Source organism: Triticum dicoccoides, chromosome 6A (assembly GCF_002162155.2).
Source record: "Triticum dicoccoides isolate Atlit2015 ecotype Zavitan chromosome 6A, WEW_v2.0, whole genome shotgun sequence".
In the NCBI taxonomy this organism is placed as follows: domain Eukaryota; kingdom Viridiplantae; phylum Streptophyta; class Magnoliopsida; order Poales; family Poaceae; genus Triticum; species Triticum dicoccoides.
This window is the reverse complement of record NC_041390.1, coordinates 588,265,753-588,281,369: the sequence shown is the minus strand read 5'-3', so window position 1 is coordinate 588,281,369 and position 15,617 is coordinate 588,265,753.

Here is a 15,617-nt window from a genome sequence, read left to right as displayed (position 1 = left end):
GTTTGTCTATGTATTCACACATGTACTAAGTTTCTGGTTAATACAATTCTAGCATGAATAATAAAAATTTATCATGATATAAGGAAATATAAATAACAACTTTATTATTGCCTCTAGGGCATAATTCCTTCATTATTAACTACTCCACAGTGCATTCCCTTAGGCCCAAATATGGTGAAGTGTCAGGTAGTCGACGTTCACATGACACCACTAAGGGAATCACAACATACATACTATCAAAATATCGAACACGTACATATCAAGTTCACATGATTACTTGCAACATGATTTCTCCCGTGACCTCAAGAACAAAAGTAACTACTCACAAGTGATAAACATGATGAAGATCAGAGGGGTATTAAATAGCATAATGGATCTGAACATATAATCTTCCACCAAACAAACCATATAGTAATCAACTACAAGATGTAATCAACACTACTAGTTACCCACAAGCACCAATCTATAGTTCCGGTACAAAGATTGAACACAAGAGATGAACTAGGGTTTGAGAGGAGATGGTGATGTTGAAGATGTTGATGGAGATTGCCCTCCCTAAGATGGGAGAGTTGTTGGTGATGATGATGACGATGATTTCCTACTCCGGGAGGGAAGTTCCCCTCGCGGAATTGCTTCGCCGGAGGGCAAAAGTGCTCCTGCCCAAGTTCCGCCTCGAGACGGCGGCGCTCCATCCCGAAAGTCCTATCCTTATTTTTTTCTAGGTCAAAATGACTTATATACCAGAAGATGGGCACCGGAGGTGGGTCGAGGAGGGCACAACCCACCAGGGTGCTCCTGGGCTCCCTGGCACGCCTAGGTGGGTTGTGCCCACCTGGTGGGCCCCCTCTGGTGCTTATTGGCTCCAATATTTCTTATATATTCCATAAAAACCCCAAAGTTTCAGCTCATTTCGAGTTGTGCAGAATAGGTAGCCTGACGTAGCTTTTTCTGGTCTAGATTTCCAGCTGCCGTTATTCTCCCTCTTTGTGTGTACCTTGCATATTATGAGAGAAAAGGCATTAGAATTACCCCAAAAAGCATTATTATGCATGAAAACATTTTAAATAACAGTAGGTAAACATGATGCAAAATGGACATATAAACTCCCCCAAGATTAGACCTTGCTTGTCCTCAAGCGAAAACCGAAATCGAAAAATATGTCCACATGCTTAGAGAGAGAGAGAGAGAGAGAGAGAGAGAGAGAGAGGTGTCGATAAAAACAAATATGGACATAGAAGAATCATGTGAACTACTATAACAGCAACAAACGTTGACATAAAACTTTTGTCATTGAACTTTTATCATAGACTTCTCATGAGTAAGTAACAATTCATGACACTTTTGAAGTATAAAGCTTGAACTCTATTGGAAACCAACAAAGTATGTTCTCAGTCAACTTTGCAACTACAATTCATCATCTTTTCACGAAGGGTCACGTATCGGAGCCTTTAGGCAAGTCCACATACTCAACCATCATATAGTCTTCTATGATTGCTAACACTCACCGCATACACATGAGCAAGACGTTTCAACTAGACACATAGAAAGATAGGGGCTTATAGTTTCGCCTCCCAACGTATTCACCTCAAGGGTGATGTCAACAATAATAATTCATGCTACCCATATTCAACTGGACATATGTGCCTAGATCTTTCCTCACCACATGATGCTTGCCAAAGGAGAAAAATAAAAAGGAATAGAGATAAAAACTTTGACTCTTGCATAAAAGTAAATACATAAAAGTAAAAGATATGCCCTTCATAGAGGGAAGAAGAGGTTGCCATGCACTTACTTGTTTGTATGCTCAACCCCTTAGCGCAAAAGAACATCTCGTTATATTGCCCCTTATGATAGCAACCTTTATTATGATGTCTGTTGCTTTTATTCTTTGCTATCACAAGTTCGTACAACGCTCAATTTTATCTTACACTAAATGATCTCACATTTTTAGAAGCAATTTTTATTGCCTTATTGCACCGATGACAACTTACTAGAAGGATGTTACTCAATCCCTAGGTAGGTATGGTGGACTCTTGAAAATAAGATTTGGGTTTAAGGGTTTTTGGATGCACAAGTAGTATCTCTACTTGGTGCGGAATTTTTGGCTAGCAAAGATGTGGGGCAAGAACCACATGTTAAAGGATATATGACAATATAACTTCTGTGTGAATATGAACAAACTTGAATCATTATGTTGTCTTTCTTGTCCAACGTCAAAATTTTTGGCATATAATATTTTGATGGGGGCTCACAATCACAAAAGATTTCTAGGATAGTGTATTTATATGTGAATCTTCTCTTCCCTTATTAATTCTTTCATGAGTTGCATCATTGACCAATGCTATGTTTATCTATCTCTAATAAAATTTCCTACTTAAAATTTTCCTTATGTGGTGTCATCAGCTACCATAAGATTAGCAAATGATCTTTTGCATTTATTTCCTTTCTTTTTATTGGAACATGAAAGTAAAGAAAGGAAAAACTCAAACTAAACTTTATTATATAATATATATCTTGCACACAATTACAAGGATAGATCACTAAGCAAACTCTCTAAAAGAAAGGATAGAACTAAACTTTTATTCATCTAAAGCAAAAGATAACTATGGATCGAACTAAGATAAGTAAAGGCAAAAGATAGTGGATGTGTGCTACCTCTTGAGCACTGCGTTGGTTTTCCTCGAAGAGGAAGGGATGATGCATCAAAGTAGCGTAAGTATTTCCCTCAGATTTTGAGAACCAAGGTATCAATCCAGTAGGAGGCTATGCGCTAGTCCCTCGTACCTGCACAAAACAAATAAATCCTTGCAACCAACGCAAATAGGGGTTGTCAATCCCAACACGGCAACTTACGAGAGTGAGATCTGACAGATATGGTAAGATAATATTTTTTTGTTATTTTTGTGATAAAGATGCAAAGTAAAATAAAGGCAAAGTAAAAATCAAGGAAATAACTAAGTAGTAGGAGATTAATATGATAAAGATAGACCCGGGGGACATAGGCTTCACTAGTGGCTTTTCTCGAGAGCATAAGTATTCTACGGTGGGTGAACAAAGTACTGTTGAGCAATTGACAGAATTGAGCATAGTTATGAGAATATCTAGGTATGATCATGTATATAGGCATCATGTCCGAGACAAGTAGACCGACTCCTGCCTGGATCTACTACTATTACTCCACTCATCGACCGCTATCCAGCATGCATATAGAGTATTAAGTTAAAAACAGAGTAACGCCTTAAGCAAGATGACATGATGTAGAGGGAAAGACTCATGCAATATGAAGAAAACCCCATTTTGTTATCATCGATGGCAACAATACAATACGTGCCTTGCTTCTCCTACTGTCACTGGGAAAGGACACCGCAAGATTGAACCCAAAGCTAAGCACTTCTCCCATTGCAAGAAAGATCAATCTAGCAGGCCAAATCAAACTGATAATTCCAAGCGACTTGCAGAGATAACCAATCATACATAAAAGAATTCAGAGAAGATTCAAATATTATTCATAGATAGACTTGATCATAAACCCACAATTCATCGGTCTCAACAAACACACCGGAAAAAGAAGATTACATCGAATAGTTCTCCACAAGAGAGGGGGAGAACATTGTATTGAGATCCAAAAAGAGAGAAGAAGCCATCTAGCTAGTAACTATGGACCCGTAGGTCTGAGGTAAACTACTCACACTTCATCGGAGAGGCTATGGTGTTGATGTAGAAGCCCTCCGTGATCGATGCCCCCTTCGGCGGAGCTCCGGAACAGGCCCCAAGATGGGATCTCGTGGATACAGAAAGTTGTGTCGGTGGAATTAGGTTTTGGCTCCGTATCTGATTAATTGGGGGTACGTAGGTATATATAGGAGGAAGGAGTACGTCGGTGGAGCAACAGGGGGCCCACGAGGGTGGAGGGCACGCCTGGTCGGGGTGGCGCGCCCCCCTACCTCGTGGCCTCCTCTTTTGTGTCTTGACGTAGGGTCCAAGTCTCCCGGGTCTTGTTTGTTGAGAAAATCACGTTCCCGAAGGTTTCATTCCGTTTGGACTCCGTTTGATATTCCTTTTCTTCGAAACCCTAAAACAGGCAAAAAACAACAATTCTGGACTGGGCCTTCGGTCAACAGGTTAGTCCCAAAAATAGTATAAAAGTGGAGAATAAAGCCCAATAATGTCCAAAACAGTAGATAATATAGCATGGGGCAATAAAAAATTATAGATACGTTGGAGACGTATCAAGCATCCCCAAGCTTAATTCCTGCTCGTCCTCGAGTAGGTAAATGATAAAAACAGAATTTTTGATGCGGAGTGCTACTTGGCATAATTTTAATGTAATTCTTCTTAATTGTGGTATGAATATTCAGATCCGAAAGATTCAAGACAAAAGTTTAATATTGACATAAAAATAATAATACTTCAAGCATACTAACAAAGCAATTATGTCTTCTGAAAATAACATGGCCAAAGAAAGTTATTCCTACAAAATCATATAGTCTGACTATGCTCCATCTTCACCACACAAAATATTTAAATCATGCACAACCCTGATGACAAGCCAAGCAATTGTTTCATACTTTTGACATTCTCTAACTTTTTCAATCTTCACGCAATACATGAGCGTGAGCCATGGATATAGCACTATAGGTGGAATAGAATGGTGGTTGTGGAGAAGACAAAAAGGGAGAAGATAGTCTCACATCAATTAGGCGTATCAACGGGCTATGGAGATGCCCATCAATAGATATCAATGTGAGTGAGTAGGGATTGCCATGCAACGGATGCACTAGAGCTATAGGTATATGAAAGCTCAAAAAGAAACTAAGTGGGTGTGCATCCAACTTGCTTGCTCATGAAGACCTAGGGCATTTTGAGGAAGCCCATCATTGGAATATACAAGCCAAGTTCTATAATGAAAAATTCCCACTAGTATATGAAAGTGATAACATGAGAGACTCTCTACTATGAATATCATGGTGCTACTTTGAAGCACAAATGTGGTAAAAGGATAGTAACATTGTCCCTTCTCTCTTTTTCTCTCATTTTTTTATTTGGGCTTTTTCATTTTCTTTTTTATGGCCTATTTTCTTTCTCTTTTTTTCGTCCGGAGTCTCATCCCAACTTGTGGGGGAATCATAGTCTCCATCATCCTTTCCTCACTGGGACAATGCTCTAATAATGATGATAATCACACTTTTATTTTTCTTACAACTCAACAATTTCAACTCAATACTTAGAACAAAATATGACTCTATGTGAATGCCTCCGGCGGTGTACCGGGATATGCAATGATGCATGAGTGACATGTATGAAAGAATTATGAATGGTGGCTTTGCCACAAATATGATGTCAACTACATGATCATGCTAAGCAATATGATGGTGATGGAGTGTGTCATAATGAACGAAACGGTGGAAAGTTGCATGGAAATATATCTCGGAATGGCTATGGAAATGCCATAATAGGTAGGTATGGTGGCTGTTTTGAGGAAGGTATATGGTGGGTGTATGATACGGGCGAAAGGTGCGCGGTATTAGAGGCTAGCAAAGGTGGAAGGGTGAGAGTGCGTATAATCCATGGACTCAACATTAGTCATAAAGAACTCATATACTTATTGCAAAAATCTACAAGTTATCAAAGAAAAGTATTACACGCATGCTCCTAGGGGGATAGATTGGTAGGAAAAGACCATCGCTCGTCCCCGACCTCTACTCATAAGGAAGACAATCAAAAAATAAATCATGCTCCGACTTCATCACATAACGGTTCACCATACGTGCATGCTACGGGAATCACAAAATTTAACACAAGTATTTCTCAAATTCACAATTACTCAACTAGCACAACTTTAATATCACCAACTTTATATCTCAAAACAATTATCAAGCATCAAACTTCTCATAGTATTCAACACACTCATAAGAAAGTTTTATTATCAATCTTGTATATACCAAGCATATTAAGACTTTAAGCAAATTACCATGCCTTTTAAGACTCTCAAAATAATCTAAGTGAAGCATGAGAGATCAATAGTTTCTATAAAACAAATCCACCACCGTGCTCTAAAAGATATAAGTGAAGTACTAGAGCAAAACTATATAACTCAAAAGATATAAGCGAAGCACATAGAGTGTTCTATCAAATTCCAAATCATGTATGGCTCACTCAAAAAGTGTGTACAGAAAGGATGATTGTGGTAAACTAAGAATTAAAGACTCAAATCATACAAGACGCTCCAAGCAAAACATATATCATGTGGTGAATAAAAATATAGCTCCAAGTAAAGTTACCGATAGAACTAGACGAAAGAGGGGATGCCTTCCGGGGCATCCCCAACCTTTGGCTTTTAGGTGTCCTTAGATTATCTTGGGGGTGCCATGGGCATCCCCAATATTAGGCTCTTGCCACTCCTTGTTCCATAATCCATCAAATCTTTACCCAAAACTTGAAAACTTCACAACACAAAACTTAAAGTAGAAAATCTCATGAGCTCCGTTAGCGAAAGAAAATAAAAGACCACTTCAAGATACTGTAATGAACTCATTCTTTATTTATAATTGTGTTATAGATACTGTATTCCAACTTCTCTATGGTTTATAAACTATTTTATTTGCCATAGATACATCAAAATAAGCAAACAACACACGAAAAACAGAATCTGTCAAAAACAGAACAGTCTGTAGTAATCTGTAGCTAGCGCAAGATCTGGAACCCCAAAAATTCTAAAATAAATTGCTGGACGTGCGGAATTTATCTAGTAATCATCTGAAAAAATAATTAACTAAATATCACTCTCCAAATAAAAATGACAGCAGTTCTCGTGAGCGCTAAAGTTTCTGTTTTTTACAGCAAGTGTAACAAGACTTTCCCCAAGTCTTCCCAACGGTTCTACTTGGCACAAACACTAATTAAACACAAAAAACACAACCAAAACAGAGGCTAGATAAATTATTTATTACTAAATAGGATCAAAAAGCAAGGAATGAAAATAAAATTAGGTTGCCTCCCAACAAGCGCTATCGTTTAACGCCCCTAGCTAGGCATAACAAGCAAGAATAGATCTTGGTAAGGCCATCTTTGGTAGGCAATCCATAAGTGGCTCTCATAATAGATTCCTAGGGCAATTTAATGTTCTTTCTAGGAAAGTATTCCATGCCTTTCCTTTATGGAAATTGGAATCTAATATTTCCTTCCTTCATATCAATAATTGCACAAATCGTTCTAAGGAAAGGTCTACCAAGAATAATAGCACATGAAGGATTGCAATCTATGTCAAGAACAATAAAATCTACAGGCACATAATTACTATTTGAAACAATAAGAACATCATTAATTCTTCCCATAGGCTTCTTAATAGTGGAATCCGCAAGGTGCAAGTTCAGAGAGTAATCATCAAAATCATGGAAACCTAACAAATAACACAAAGTCTTTGGAATCGTGGAAACACCAGCACCCAAATCACATAAATAATAGCATTCATGATCTTTAATTTTAATTTTAATAGTTGGTTCCCACTCATCATAAAGTTTTCTAGGGATAGAAACTTCCAATTCAAGTTTTTCTTCATAAGATTGGATCAAGGCATCAACGATATGTTTAGTAAACGCTTTATTTTGACAATAAGCGTGAGGAGAATTTAGCACGGACTGCAACAAGGAAATGCAATCAATAAAAGAGCAATTTTCATAGTTAAATTCCTTGAAATCCATAATAGTGGGTTTAGCAACATCTAGGGTTTTAATTTCTTCAATCCCACTTTTATCAATTTTAGCATCAAGATCAACAAATTCCGAATTCTTGGAACGCCTTCTAGGTAAAGGTGGATCATATTCAGTCCCATCATCATCATTATTCATATTGCAAAACAAAGATTTAATAGGGGACACATCAATAACATTTAGATCTTCATCTTTATTTTCATAGGAACTAGAAGAACACGCTCTTATAAAGGCATCTTTCTTAGCACGCATCCTAGCGGTTCTTTCTTTGCACTCATCAATTGAAATTCTCATGGCTTTGAGATACTCATTGACATCATGCTTAGGTGGAATAGATCTAAGTTTCAAAGAATCAGCATCAAGAGCAATTCTATCAACATTCCTAGCCAACTCATCAATCTTAAGCATTTTTTCTTCAATCAAAGCATTGAAATTCTTTTGCGAAGTAATAAATTCTTTAATATTAGATTCAAAATCAGAGGGCATATTATTATAATTTCCATAATAATTGTTGTAGGAATTACCATAATTATTAGAGGGATTACTAGGATAAGGCCTAGGATTGAAATTTCCTCCATATGCGTTGTTACCAAAATTGTTCCTACCAACAAAATTCACATCCATAGATTCATTATTATTCTCAATGAAAGTAGACAAGGGCATATCATTAGGATCAGAAGAAACACTCTTATTAGCAAATAATTTCATAAGTTCATCCATCTTTCCACTCAAAACATTAATTTCTTCTATCGCATGCACCTTTTTATTAGTAGTTCTTTTAGTATGCCATTGAGAATAATTAACCATAATATTATCTAGGAGTTTAGTAGCTTCTCCTAAAGTGATTTTCATAAAAGTGCCTCCCGCAGCTGAATCTAAAAGATTTCTAGAAGCAAAATTCAATCCGGCGTAAAAATTTGTATAATCATCCATAGATTTAAACCTTGAGTAGGCAATTACGTATCATTAGTTTCATTATCTCCCAAGCTTGTGCAACATGTTCATGATCAAGTTGCTTAAAATTCATAATATCATTTCTAAGAGAGATGATCTTAGCGGGAGGAAAATACTTAGGGATAAAAGCATCTTTGCACTTGTTCCATGAATCAATACTATTTTTAGGCAAAGATGAAAACCAAGCTTTAGCACGATCTCTAAGCGAAAAAGGAAATAGCTTCAATTTAACAATATCATTATCCACATCTTTCTTCTATTGCATATCACATAAATCAACGAAGCTATTAAGATGGGTAGCTGCATCTTCACTAGGAAGGCCGGAAAACGGATCTTTCATGACAATATTTAGCAAAGCAGTATTAATTTCACAAGATTCAACATCGGTAAGAGGAGCAATCGGAGTGCTAATAAAATCATTGTTGTTGGTATTGGTGAAGTCACACAATTTAGTATTATCTTGAGCTGTCGTGACAAGCAAGCAAACTAACACACAAGCAAACAAAAAGCAAGCGGGCAAAAAGAGGCAAATAGAGAAAGAGAGGGAGGATAGAGAGAGAGAGGGAATAAAACGGCAAGGGTGAAGTGGGGGGAGAGGAAAACAAGAGGCAAATGGCAAATAATGTAATGGAGATAAGGCTATGTGATGGGTACTTGGTATGTTGACTTTTGCGTAGACCTCCTCGGGAATGGCGCCAGAAATGGCTCGTTGTTGGGAGTTAAATCTTGACTTGCGTGAACCTCCCCGGCAACGGCGCCAGAAATCCTTCTTGCTACCTCTTGAGAACTGTGTTGGTTTCCCCCGAAGAGGAAGGGATGATGCAGCAAAGTAGCATAAGTATTTCCCTCAGATTTTGAGAACCAAGGTATCAATCCAGTAGGAGGCTATGCGTGAGTCCCTCGTACCTGCACAAAACAAATAAATCCTCGCAACCAACGCGAATAGGGGTTGTTAATCCCTACACGGCCACTTACGAGAGTGAGATCTGATAGATATGATAAGATAATATTTTTTTTGTATTTTTGTGATAAAGATGCAAAGTAAAATAAAGGCAAAGTGAAAAGCAAGGAAATAACTAAGTGGTAGGAGATTAATATGATAAAGATAGACCCGGGGGCCATAGGTTTCACTAGTGGCTTCTCTTGAGAGCATAAGTATTCTACGATGGGTGAACAAATAACTGTTGAGCAATTGACAGAATTGAGCATAGTTATGAGAATATCTAGGTATGATCATGTATATAGGCATCACGTCCGAGACAAGTAGACCGACTCCTTCCTGCATCTACTACTATTACTCCACTCATCGACCACTATCCAGCATGCATCTAGAGTATTACCTTAAAAACAGATTAACGCCTTAAGCAAGATGACATGATGTAGAGGGATAGACTCATGCAATATGAAGAAAACCCCATCTTGTTATCCTCGATGGCAACAATACAATACGTGGGCTCGGGGAAGACTTGGGGAAAGGGCGGCGATGGAACCTCCCACCTCTCGCCCCTCCCCTAAACCCTAACCCACCCACCGCCGGCGATCTCCACCTCCCCACGTGGGTTTTGGTTTTTGGATCCGGCCATCACGTCCGGCGTAGTCTCCTCTTTCTCCTGGTGGGCATCTCCATGGTTGTTCATGCGGCCATCTCCCTGGGGTTGGATTTCTCCCCTGGGATTGACATGGCAAAGGCGATCTGGCACTCCTTCCATCGCACAGTGCATCCCTCGGATAGATCTGGCCACTTCATCATGGTGGTGTCTTTTGCACGCCACAACTTTCGGCTAGATGAGGAGAACGTGTCTTTGGCTCTGGAATCTGCAATTGGAGGATATTGTTCCTCCCTCAAGGTATCTTGTCTGCGTGATCAGGTTTTTGCCTTCAATGTTTCTTGCAAAGAAGTGGGGTTTTTCATCTTGCATCAACGATCTTTTGTCTGCCCTCAATTCAAATGTTATTTTCATCTTTGGGGCCATGGTGGCCCAGATTGGGAGAAAGAGTTTCGTCTTTGGCAAGTTGAATGCAAGGAGGAATGGACTCTAGTTAGTCCCTCCAAGCGCCGAGCACGTCTTGGACTGGAGGCCATGAAACATGCACCGGCCAAATCCTCTTTGCGTTCATCTAAGCATGCTGTTAAGAAATCCCTACGTTTTGTTTCTAAATTATGATGCCTGCAAAGGTTATCGTTATCCAGCCACTGCCGAGGAAATTATAGTTGTTACTCTAAATGCTGGTTATTCTGTTGATCCTCAAGAGTGTGCTGATCTCCCTCGGATGGATTCCATATCACCTCCGGCGCCAACTCCGGCCACCTCGCCGACGAGGAGTTTGCTATCTCCGGATGTCACATTTGGATCAATATCTCCCCGTGATCTTCTACCGGAGTTTTCGGGATCAGGTACGTCACATGGTTTGGTCTTTTCCCATGCAAGTCATGTTGGGCCGATGTCACGCCTGCAGCCTAGTATGTTAGGAACGACCCAGCACCCTTTGGAGCTTTCGAATGATGATTCTGACCAAGAACAATATTCTTTGATCCGAACACATGAGTTGGTAATGTCTGAGGACTCTCCGCCTAAATCACCAGTTGAGATAGTGCATGATTTACAAGGACTTGATCTTGTTGTGGAAGAGATGGCTGCTAGTTATTGGGATTGTTCAAAATGCCTTGGTATGGGACATGTTATGGAACATTGCACCAATCTGGTTAGATGCCGTAATTGTTTCCGGTCCGGTCACATTAAGAAAGACTGCACCCAGTCTCCTCCAAATATTAAACTTTGGGTTCCCAAAACCAGAGCGCCTACCATTCAACCTCGCGCCTTCAGCAGGTATCTTGACGCTTCGAGCTCCACCTCTGCCACCTCTGAAATAACCCCACCAAAAACGCCAGCCTCCTCCGCTTCCCCAACAAAACCACCATCTCCATCGCAGCCGCGTAGCCCAGCGCTAAGTCCGCCACCGATCCTAGCTCCAGCGCCACCTTCATCCATGGCAGTCTACGAGCTTGATCCCCGCCGCTTCCTTCCGGCGGGTCATGACATTGTCGATGGTGGGCCTTTTCGTGTCCTGCGGACTTTCTACATGCCGGCTCAGGCTCCTCCCCGGCGCCATGAGTCCTTCATGGTCGGCGTTGTTGACCCACCGCCACCACCTGAGGATGTCGCTATCCGTCGGTAGCAGGTCCATGCCTTTATCACCAACCAACTCGAGCTTCCGGGATGATCTGCACAAACTTGGTTTCAGGGGGTAGGGCTGTGTGAGATGCAGGATCCTGTCATCTGCGCTGCTTTAATTTCACACCCCCTTGGCCACTTGGATTAGATCAGCATGGCAATGAGTTGTTTCTCAGATTCTTTAGACATGATCATGGAGAGGGTTTCCGTGCTTTGCAAGGGCATAGAACGGGATGGCTTATGTTTGTTGGAGTGCCTTTGGATTACCGTAATGAAGTCAACTTAGCTGAGGTAGTGGGCACGTTTGGTCAGTTTCATTATTGGAATCATCAAGATGATAGGCTTGTCAGAGCCCTCGTTTATGCTTCTTTCCCAGATAATCAGTTAGTCCCACGGGATGTTGTTTTTCGTCAGTTTGCGAATATCGGTGGAGCAGTGATCTCATGGACTGCCTCAGTCTCTATCCTCACGGCCGACTTCGCTGAGCAATTGCCGCCTGATGAGGATGTAATGTCGGTCGATGGAAACCCACACCCAATGCCAGGGGAGCTGCACCCACCTGAAAACTTTTGGGTTTTGCCACCATACCCTGCTCTTGGATGGAATGATATCCCACAACCAGCTGAACCAGAGGAACCACCACAGCCCAATCCGCAGGATCTGCATGGCTGGGGGCAGGACAACAACGAGGAGGAGGTTCAGCAAGTACAGCCACAAGTCCAAGAGGCTAATTCTTTAAACCCTTCCATGGGCTCAAATGAGTCAGAGGATGCTTTGGGCCCATTGGAGCCTGTTCCCCTTGTCGATGAGCCCAATAATGCATTTGTACATGGCCCTATGCTGGTTCAGGATCATGACATGGAAGGAATTCAACAAGAGCAGTTTCATCATGACCAACCAGAACAGCAGCACATTCAGGTCCAACAGGTGCAGCACCATCTTCTGGAAAACCCTGACATTGTTGTTGTGCCTGCAGATGTGCAGGATCCGGGCCACAACAATCTTGCAATGGTCCCATATAACCCAATTGTGGTTCAGGCACCCCTCTACATGTTGGGCTTGTGAGAATTGTCATGGGGCCGGCCCTGCCGCCCGATTTCATCTGGCGGAGGTCTTTTGAATCACTCATGCCTACTTTTCTGGCTGCCAAGATCCCTAAGGCCATGCCTCCACCTGGTTTGCCCCAGTATAAGAGATCTTGGACAATGGCTTTTGAGCCAACGCTGTGTTTCCGCTTCCCACCTCCTGACCAGCCTCAGCGCACGGCTAGGAAACTTTTCTTGGAGGGACAATGCACCAAGACTGTTGCACAGGTGTCAGAGGACAGTGTGCCTTTCTCTCAAGCATCTTCTAAGGAAAGTCAAGCGGACACATTGGCTTGCACTTTCTCCTCTACAGTGCAATCAATCAGAAAAGCTCGTGCCAGAAAGAGTCGACCTTCAGTTGTGCAGGCTGCTTCTGATTTTTCTGATAGAAGGGTGACTAGGAGAGCTGCCAAGTCCCAGGGTTTCAAACCTATATCTCCGATGTCTCCTAAGCCCAAGCCTCTCAGGAGGCCCAGAGCCAAGAAGCTAAAGACGGACTCCACTCCAGCTTCGCAGGCCATGTCAGATGATAATGCACCTGAAGACCAGGCCCCTCCCCCAACCCCAATTGCCACACTGCAGATGATTGGAGCAGCCCTTGGTGTCCCGGCTGAGAAGCTGACTGCGGAGAAGCTTATGGCTTCTTCTGACACTGCCCCCACGCCTGCAGTTTCCCATGATGATTGAGACTCTTATGTGTTTTACAGGGAGGCATGTACCTTGTCATGCCAGTTATCTGAACCTTGTCTTTCTCTTGTTTGCTATCTGCACTGTGGTCTGCACTTTGGTTTGTGTGGATGGTTTTATCTATGGCCTTTTGTTTCACTGTTATGCAGTGAACTATTATCTCTGTCTCCTTTTATTATCTCCTCATGAATGCACACCAAACTAGAGATTAGAAGGTTCTCTGTTGGAATGTGAGAGGTTTAAATTCTGAAGATAGGCAGAGAAGTGTTCGGGCGAAAATTGAAGAAAGCCAGTGCTCTATCATCTGTCTACAAGAAACTAAATGTGATTTCTTTGATCAACGTGCGATTAGAAAGTTTAGCCCGTGAAGGTTTGATAATTTTGTTTATTCACCCTCTTCTGGTGCCTCTGGTGGAATTCTTGTGTTGTGGTGTTCCAACATGTTCACTGGCACATTAGTGGATATTAAGCCGTTTGGTATTATAGTATCTTTCACTTCTGCCCATAATGCAAGTCGATGGACTTTGGTTAATGTTTATGGGCCTTGTCAAGGACAGCCTAGAGATAATTTTGTTCAATGGTTGTATGATCTGGATATTCCTCCTGATGATAAATGGCTTCTGGTGGGAGATTTTAATTTCATTAGATCTCCTGAGAATAGAAACTTGCCAGGAGGAGACATAAATGATATCTTCCTCTTCAATGAGGTCATCGGCCACCTTGGTCTTCTTGAGTTACCTTTAAAAGGAAGATCATACACATGGTCTAACATGCAAGAAAGCCCGTTGCTGGAGCAATTGGACTGGTTTTTTACTTCCTCCACTTGGATTAATGATTATCCTAACACAATGGTCTTTCCTTTAGCAAGAACAGCCTCGGATCATGTACCTTGTGTTGTCTCCATTGCAACAACTATCCCCAAGTCCAAGATTTTTCGGTTTGAAAACTATTGGGTGGATCTGCCAGGTTTCTTTGACTGTGTGGAACAATCATGGAGTGCCCCAACCAAGAGAACAAATTCTGCAGCTCGTTTGACAGAAAAGTTCAAAAGGCTTCGGAATGCTCTTAAACACTAGTACATCAGCCTCTCTAAACTCAAGAAAGCCATTGCAGTGTGTAACAAGGTGGTAATCTTTTTTGATGATCTTGAGGAGTTAAGGCCTTTAACGAGACCTGAATTTAATTTCAGGAAAATAGTGAAACTTCATATTGAGGAAATTCTCCATCTATAGTTTTTATACTGGAAACAGAGGTGTACCATTCGGTGGATAAAAGTTGGGGAAGAAAACTCTAAGTTTTTCCAAGCAATGGCAACTGAACATTTTCGGAGAAACTCAATTTCCTCTCTGCAGAATGAAGATGGTACTGTTGTCTCTGATCACCAGCAGATGGCTGGCATGTTATGGGGTACTTTCAAGGACAGAATGGGTGTTTCTGAGGAGATTGATATGAAGTTTGACTTAGCCTCACTGATTGAACGAGTGAATAATCTGGATAGCTTATCTGCTCCTTTTTCTGAAGAGGAAATAAATGAAGTGCTAAAGTCTCTACCTACTGACAGGGCACCTGGCCCTGATGGTTTTACTGGTTTGTTTGTCAAACGTTGCTGGCACATCATTAAGGATGATTTCTTGCAGTTATTTCAAGATTTCTATGATGGCAAGATCACTATTAGCAGCATCAATGGGTCTTTAATCACCCTAATTCCAAAAAAACTTTCACCTGAAAGTCCTAATGATTTCAGACCTATTTCCTTGACCAACACTTGCCTGAAGTTTTTGACGAAGCTGTTGGCCAACAGATTACAGGGGGTGATCCTAAAGTGCATTCACAAAAATCAATATGGGTTCCTTAAGTGTAGATCTATACAGGATTGTATTGCTTGGACTTTAGAATATATCCACCAGTGTCACAAATCCAAGAAACCCATTTTGATTCTCAAGTTGGACTTCGCCAAAGCCTTCGATACTGTTGAACATGATCTAATTCTCCGAATTTTGCATCACAAA